Below are 8,606 nucleotides of genomic sequence, written 5' to 3'. Positions count from 1 at the left end.
CGCCACCCAGGGATCCCTGGAGAAACATTTTTATTTGATGGTTTTATTAAATTCACTGGTTGCTCTAGTGGATGTATTAGTTACCTATTGCTGTGTAACAAATAGCCTCGACACATAATTATTTAAAATAATAAACATTAACTATAGAGAACTGATGGTTACCAAAGGGGAGGTGAGTGGGGGAATGGGTTAAATAGGTGATGGGGATTAAGGAATTCATTTGTGATGAGCACTGGGTGTTACATGGAAGTACTAAATAACTAACTATATTGAACACCTCTAATATTACACTGTGTGTTAACTAATTGGAATTTAAATAAAAACTTAAAAAATAAAATGATAAACATTTATTATTGAACTATATCTGTGGGTCAGAAATTCAGTTTTGCTGAAGGGTTGTGGCTTTGGTTCCTTCATGAAATCACAGTAAAAATATTGGTAAAGACTGAAGTCATCTAAAGATATGACTGGAGCTGGAAGATATGTGTCTAAGATAGTCCAGATGCTTCCAAAATGGTTGTTGAAAGGAAACCTCTTTTCCTTGCTACATGGACCTCTCCACAGGATTGCTTCAGCATCCTCACAACATGGCAGTTGGCTTCTCCAGGGGAGAGCAAGAAAGAAACCACAATGCCCTTTAGGACCTTGTCTCAAAAGTCACATGCCATCACTTCTGCCACATTCTCTTTAATTAGAAAAGTTACTAAATCTAGCCGACAGGGTAAGAATTAAGCTATGCCTTTTGAGAAGAGGAGAACCAATGACTTTTGGAGATATTTTAAAACACCATAAGAGGAAAATGTAAAGTATTTCACAAAGGCTCACTCAGAAAAAAATATGGTCAAGATTGGATGAATCCAGGCTTTCATCATTGGAAATTCCAGGATACTGTACTTAGAGAGAAAGAGGAAAGTACTAATGCAAAACAGATATTGGATGTGTATAGAAGGTTTTACTCTATCTCAAGGTCTTTACTTGACTGATACAAAGATAGACTCCATTCTCAATCCCTTGTTCCTTTTTGTTGTTGTTAGTCTGTACAGAATTCATTTTCTAGTAAATTATGAGAAACTTCATTTCATTCCTTCATTACAGTAATAATGTCTATACTGGCAGATGGACTTTGGAGTGGCTTGGACAGACCACTTATATGAGATGAGGGAATCACGTACATGATTTTCTGATCCAGGAAGCCATAATACTGCAGACTGAACCATACTGCCATTGGCAGGATAGTTCAAAATATCAGATGGCCTAGAAAAACATTAGAAGACAAGGGAATATACACCAATATAATAAATTATGATAAAAATCTGTCTTATCCTTACATCTTAGAGATCAACTGTAATAACAACAACAAAAATAAGCTATTGCATTTTTTTTCTTCCCCAAGATTAGCAGTTTAATGTGTAGGTGCAGGATGGATATTAGACATCTGGCTTAGCAAGAGTAAGTATAAATAGTGGTAGCATAAGCAGAAAATTTTTATAATATTAGCAATTCAAATTCAAGTATCAGATTAGTGTGGTACTGGAATCATTCATTGGAATATGTTTGGAGGCCAGAACTTTTCTCAGCAAAACTTCTTTTCTTAAGCAAAGTAATATGGTGTTTCTCAGTGTGTGTATCAAAATGTGCCATTACATGATATTAAAATGACTTGATGTTCAATCATAACTTTGGTATCACTTATAACATCAAAATTTTTTGAAGCTGTGGATCGAAAAGGATGTTCTAAAGTTGAGGTCCCACTACTATTATTCCAACTTTACCACACACTCACAGCAAATCCTGTACTGTCAGCATCTAGGAGAAAACCTGCCTTTTATCTATTCTAATTCTACCTCTGTAATATTTAAATTGTGACTTGTTTCTGGTTTTTCACTTAAATATCACCTATGATATACATAAAAAGTGACTCATCAAATTCAATGATATCAAGACAAATCCTAATCTTTCCTCTTCTGTCAAACAAATGAAGCATTTCACTAACAGAGTCTTCAGGAATGGCCATTGCAATATGATTTTTTTGTATCTCAGTTTAATATTTACATTTTAAGAAGCTAACTGAATTTGAGGCACCTGGTGGCTCAGTTGGTTACGCATCTGCCTATAGCTCAGGTCATGATCTCAGGGTCCTGGAATTGAGCCCCATGTTGGACTCCCTGCTCGGTAGGTGAATATGCTTCTCCCTCTCCCTCTGCACCTGCTTGTATGCTCTCTCTCTCTCTCATTCTGCCTCTCAAACAAATAAAATCTTAAAAAAAAAGAAGCTACTTGAACTTACAAGGGCATTTTTGTAGCAGGACCCGTTTTTATTTTTTCCATATAGTCTCACTATCAGTTAGCTTTTTTCTATGTAACAAATTGCCCTCAAACTTAGTGGTTAAAACAACCACCACCATGTATTTGACTCATAATTCTTTGGTTTAGCTGGATAATTCTTCTGGACTGAACGAGCTCAGTTGATAACTGCTGAACTCAGTCTTGTGGCTGTGATTATTTGGAAGGTCAGCTGAAGGATGGATGATCCAAAATGATATCACCCTTATACATTTGACAGTTGACAGTCAATCTTGGGGCAATTGAGGGGACTGTGCCACATGTTTCTCAGAATCTAATAAAACAGCATTGGCTTTTTTTAAATGGCTGTCCTAGGGTTTTCCAGAGCAGTAAGAGGAGGAAAGCTACTCTGCTTGCCATCATGTTTAGAGTGACTCATCATGCAAAGCATTTGATATGGCTCACCCATATACAAGGAGGAGGGATAGATTCCACTTATTGACAGGAGGAACTGTCATGTCACAATGCAAAGAAGAGTAGGAAAGAAAAGAATTTGCGACATTTTTTTACACTGTACAAACATGAGTTCAGAGAAAAAGTATAATTAGTGTGTAATAATGAAATGACCATAAGGTTTGGAGTCAGAAAAATGATGTGACCTTTCACTTATTCATTCATTCAGGCAGCCTGCATGGCTCAGCGGTTTGGCACCTGCCTTCAGCCCAGGGCGTGATCCTGGAGACCTGGGATCGAGTCCCACGTCATGCTCCCTGCATGGAGACTGCTTCTCCCTCTGCCTGTGTCTCTGTTTCTGTCTCTTTCTCTCTCATGAATAAATAAAATCTTTAAAAAAAAAGAACATATTCATTCATTCATTCATTGAAACATTATATATTTATCAAATATGTAAATTATTCCAGATAATTCATTCAATAGTCATTGATTCATCAAATGTTTATTGAGTGTTTCTTATGTTCTAGGGCCATTCTGGGCACTAGAGATTTGGCAGAAGACCAGGACAATGATAAAAAAAAAAGGAGTTCTGGTCTCTTTTTCGTGGCACCTCCGAGGTGGTAGGCCACTTCAGAATAAAGCTGAAGATCTTTTTCCCAGCCACTGGCTGCCAGAAACTCATTGAAGTGGATGATGAGTGCAAACTGCATACCTTTTATGAGAAGCCTATGGCCACAGAAGTTGTTGCTGATGCTCTGGGGGAGGAATGGAAGGGTTACGTGGCCCGAATCAGTGGTGGCAATGACAAACAAGGCTTCCCCATGAAGCAGGGTCTCTTGACCCATGGCCCCGTCCACCTACTGCTGAGTAAGGGGCATTCCTGCTACTGACCCAGGAGGACTGGAGAGAGGAAGCGCAAATCTGTTCATGGTTGCATTGTGGATGCCAATCTCAGTGTTCTCAATTTGGTTATTGTGAAAAAAGGGGAGAAGGATACTCCTGGACTCACTGATACTACTGTGCCTCATTGCCTAGGGCCCAAAAGAGCCAGCAGAATCTGAAAGCTTTTTAATCTGTCAAGAGACAATGTCCACCAGTATGTTGTTAGAAAGCTTCTAAACAAAGAAGTTAAGAAACCTAGAACCAAAGCACCCAAGATTCAGCGTCTTGTTACTCCATGTGTCCTCCAACACAAACGTCGGCGTATTGCTTTGAAGAAACAGCGTACTAAGAAAAATAAGGAAGAGGCTGCAGTATATGCTAAAATTTTGGCCAAGAGAAGGAAGGAGGCCAAAGAAAAATGCTAGGTACAAATTACCAAGAGATGGAGGCTGTCCTCTCTGAGAGCTTCTACCTCTAAGTCTGAGTCCAGTCAAAAGTGAGATTATCTAAGAGTGACAAAATAAGTAAGATCAGACAACCAAAAAAAAAAAAAAAAAAAAAGGCAAAGTTCTGCTCTCAGGGAATTTGTATTACAAATAGACCAACGCGCACATACACATACATACCTTAGAAAATATTTTAAAAAGAAGTAGAAATAAAATAATTTATTTGACATAGATGGTCAATGAAAATCTCTTTGAGGAGGTGACATTTCACCTGAAAGCCGACTACAGGGGCACCTGGGTGGCTCAGTGGTTGAGTGTCTGCCTTTGGATTAGGTAGTGATCCCAGGGTTCTGGGATCAAGTCCCATATAGGGCTCGACGCATGGAGCCTGCTTCTCCCTCTGCCTGTGTCTCTGCCTCTGTGTGTGTGTGTGTGTGTGTGTGTGTCTCATGAATGAATGAATGAATGAATGAATGAATAAATAAATAAATAAATAAATCTTTTAAAAAGAAGAAGGAAAGAAGGAAACAGCAAGCAAGGAAGCTAGCCAGCTGACCTCTGGAAAGTATTTATTCTTCTGAATGGAGATGCTAGTATAGAAAGCAGAGGTAACATCTAATGCAAGATCTTAAGGCAAAGAAGAACCTGACGTTTCAAAGAATATAATAAGACAAGTGCTTGACCAGAATTGTATGAACAAGGTAAAGGGGACCAGGAATAAGACAGGTTGCTTGATCATACCCAGACCTTGAATCCTGGATTTAGGAATTTATGCTCATTTTCAGTTATGAGAGGCTTAGTCAGAGGGTGAGTATATCCAACTGGCCCTATGGACTTCATGGCCCATGGGAAAAGACAGAGCTCAACCAGGACTAACGTAGGGTCCTCTACAGTACAAAGTCTAAGAAAGTGAATCTTATTACCAATCTAAGAGTATAATCCCTGCCTACAAGGATTTCCTTCAAGTCTGGCTGAGGGAACAGTATCTTAAATACATGATAGAAAATTCTATTTTTTTAAAAGAAAATCCTTGTTGAGGAATATGCACATAATTGCTTGACCCATAAAAAATATTACATGGGCTATGAAAAGTTTATAAAGAATATTTACTTCACAGGTTATTCTAAAAAGACCCATGGCAAGACCTAATATGTATTATATTCCTTCCTTTAAAAATTATAAATGAAAATACATACTTGATACAGTATGGAATAAGAATCACAAAAGAAGGTTTTACAAAATTGAGTCATTGCCTTCACTCCCCAAACCTATTCTTTAACACTACACTTGGATGTCTAGTTCCATCATTCCCTAGCTCTCTGTGTCTCTGGAATCCACACCTTACTATCAGAAACATGGATGTCAGCTTAATCTCTTTATATTACACATCTGTCCAATACGTCAGATCACACTTGCCAACATTAGTGTGAAATATCTATTTATGATTACATTTGTAAGATATGGATTCAATCTCCCTTTGATTATCAATTACAGCAGTAGTGTGATTGAAAAACTGCATGCCAAGAAAAATTATCTAATTTATGGTATGTGTTCAAAGGCTGAAAGAAAATTCTTTATATTACACAGAGAAAATGAGTACAATTTTACAAAATAACAAAGATTAAAATTTTAACTTATATCAGGTAGTCATTCTTTTTATATTTAAAAATTCAAGCACATTATCATTGTAATTCAGTTTTTCTTGTTTTTAAAATTAAAAACAACAATTTGGGTTTTACATTCCTATTATTTTAAGATGAATGACTGATTCAAATATTTTTGTACCTTGAATCTTGTTTTACTCTTCTTGATAGATTATCAAATCTTGAATCTTGTTTTACACTTCTTAGTAAACATCAAATGCTCTCTGAACCAAAATCACTGGTGAAAAACATGAACACTTGTTTTCCTTTCATAAAGTCTTCCTCTCCCATTCTCTATTATGTTTCTGATAGCAATGCTTCTCACTCTTCTCCCCACAAAAACCCACAAACACATATGACATAGAAACTATTTATAAATACACAAACAAATCATTTCCCTTCACTGTTCTGCAGACTAAAATAATAACTCATCAAGAACAGCTTAGACAAGCAGTTATTTGAAGGGCTCAAAGCATCATGTCTACTAAATGATGATGATTTCCTTATATCATGTAGAAATTCATTTTCAATTTTGCAGTGCTGGTATATTAATCAATATTTATTTAGTTTTGGGGAAAAGGAGCACAACAGTCAAATAAATGTGTCCAGCAAATATAACACCTTTATATATATATATATATATATATATATATATATATATATATATATCCATGATTATAGATGTTTATTCATTCAACAAATATGTATTAATCTCTTACTATGTTCTAAGTGCTTTATTGTACACTTGGGACAAGAAGCTATGTAAGACATAATGGTAGAGACAGCAGAAGGCTGAAAAGATGAACCATCTTACCGTTGCTGGGTGGAAGGCATCAATGAAGATTTCACATAGGAGGTGAAACATAAAGACCACTGAGATTTAAAGGAGAAATGGAAGGTTTACTGGTTTACAAAGAGAGAATAAACAATAAATGAGAACAGAACTGAGACTAAACATAAACGTGTGAAATGCTCTAATGCAATCTGGTCCAGCAAGTGTTTTGGTTTTACTGAATCCTAGGACTTTGTATAGTAATGATAGGAAATAGAGCTCAACACATTGGCAAAGCCCAATGGCTAAAGAATTTTTTTTTTTTATGCCAGATTAAAGTGTTTAAAGTTAACCTTGGCCATATGGAGAATTATTAAACTGTTCTAAGCAGAACTGTGGCTGGGAAAAATTCATCTGGAAACACCATAGAAGCTGAATTGATCAACAAAGAAATAATTCAGAAAGCTCCCCTAAAAGAAAAAAAAAAAAAAGAAAGCTCCCCTGCCTGACCACCAGAATACAGTTTACATCACAGGGGGGATAGAATGGACTCCAGAGACATAGAAAGTAGAACAAATCATGTTCCTAAACAGAAGTCCCAAAAGTTAGACTAAGAAACCCCATTATTGGGTGTCCACACTGGGGGGTTTTATCAGTTTTTCCATGATAATGTCCCAGAGAAATGTTAATTTTTTGCCTCCATTCATACAGAGACTTTACTTTATGATTCCTACATAAGTCTCTACCATCGCTCAACCTCCCACATACATCTATGGCTCAAACACATTATTTCATAAAACTGTCATCCTTAGACCTTGAGACCATTTAGACATTGCCAGCCAGTTCTTTCATTTCTATGTCACAGAAAATATGCATAAGATTCCTAAATTGATTGCATAACCCTATCCTAGGTAGTGATCAGCACTCTGAACAACAGCAGTTTAGAAAAGAAGAGCATCTCGATTGCTTGAATTAAAGGTTGCCTTTGTCCAGGTCCAGCCACATGTATGCTGGCTTTAAATAACAAAAACAAAAACTGCTAAATAAACAGATCTGGAGCAATCAGCACATGTCCAGTCAGCTGCACCTGATCCCCAAGAAAAGCCACTGTTTCTGAATTAGTTCTATTCTATTTATAGACACCATATCACTACCTACCAAAGTATCAGTGATTACAATAACATACCTTCTGTTTTACTAAATCTTCCCTGGGCATATCAGATAATCATACTTTAAAGTGGTTTAGCACTAACTATAGAGATACTATGTGTTACATGAATTGGATCAAATTCTAATTGCACTAATTTTTATTTATAGCACTTGAAAAATATCTACAAATATGTGATTGTCATGCATATATATACATATATAATACACATACATGTATATATGCTATAGATATTTTTAATACCAACTATAAATTTCATTTTTATTCCCACGAACACAAAGCAAAGATTTATTTTTACCAGATAGTCTTATTCTATGGAAATTTTATTATTTTTTTGTCTTCCTGAAATGTTGCAAATAGCTAACAATTACTCCTCTTCCAGAACACCAGTTACATGGAATCATCTGGAAATATTTATTCTTCAACCATAAGTTTCTCTGTATCCATTAAGAGCCTATCTTTTTACTTAAAAGGAAGCTTTAAAAAGCTTTTCCAACCTGTTTCTATAGTGGAAACTTTTCACTATCTTCAATAAAAAAAAAAAAATCACCTGCTTACATAAAGTAAAATACCTTACTGTACCTTACTGTATATGAATAACCAAACCTCCTCATTGTCACCTGCCTCATCATATACATATATTTAGTTTGTTAGATTGATGACTGAATATGATTTAGATTGTGTTTAATCCATAAACCATATTCTTCTTTTCTTAAAGATTTTATTTATTTATTCATGAGACACAGAGAGAAGCAGAGACATAAGTAGAGGGAGAAGCAGGCTCTCTGCAGGGAGCCTGATGCAGGACTCGATCCTAGGACCCCGGGTTCATGACCTGAGCCGAAGGCAGATGCTCAACCACTGAGCCACCCAAGTACCCCAAACTGCATTCTTCTTTTAATTAATTTATATCTGTATTATAACTTAGTGTTTCAGACCATAGATCTGTAACCAGACAA

At 36.2% G+C, this 8,606-nt stretch overlaps 1 pseudogene; it reads left to right on the top strand.

The window, feature by feature from the left end:
- The first annotated feature begins 513 nt into the window (after positions 1–513).
- LOC121492498 lies at positions 514–4,118 on the top strand (annotated as a pseudogene).
- Positions 4,119–8,606: the final 4,488 nt, after the last annotated feature.

This window comes from Vulpes lagopus, chromosome 6, assembly GCF_018345385.1.
Source record: "Vulpes lagopus strain Blue_001 chromosome 6, ASM1834538v1, whole genome shotgun sequence".
In the NCBI taxonomy this organism is placed as follows: Eukaryota; Metazoa; Chordata; class Mammalia; order Carnivora; family Canidae; genus Vulpes; species Vulpes lagopus.
Note: the sequence above shows the minus strand (reverse complement) of the source record. Positions and strands in the feature narration are given on the sequence as shown.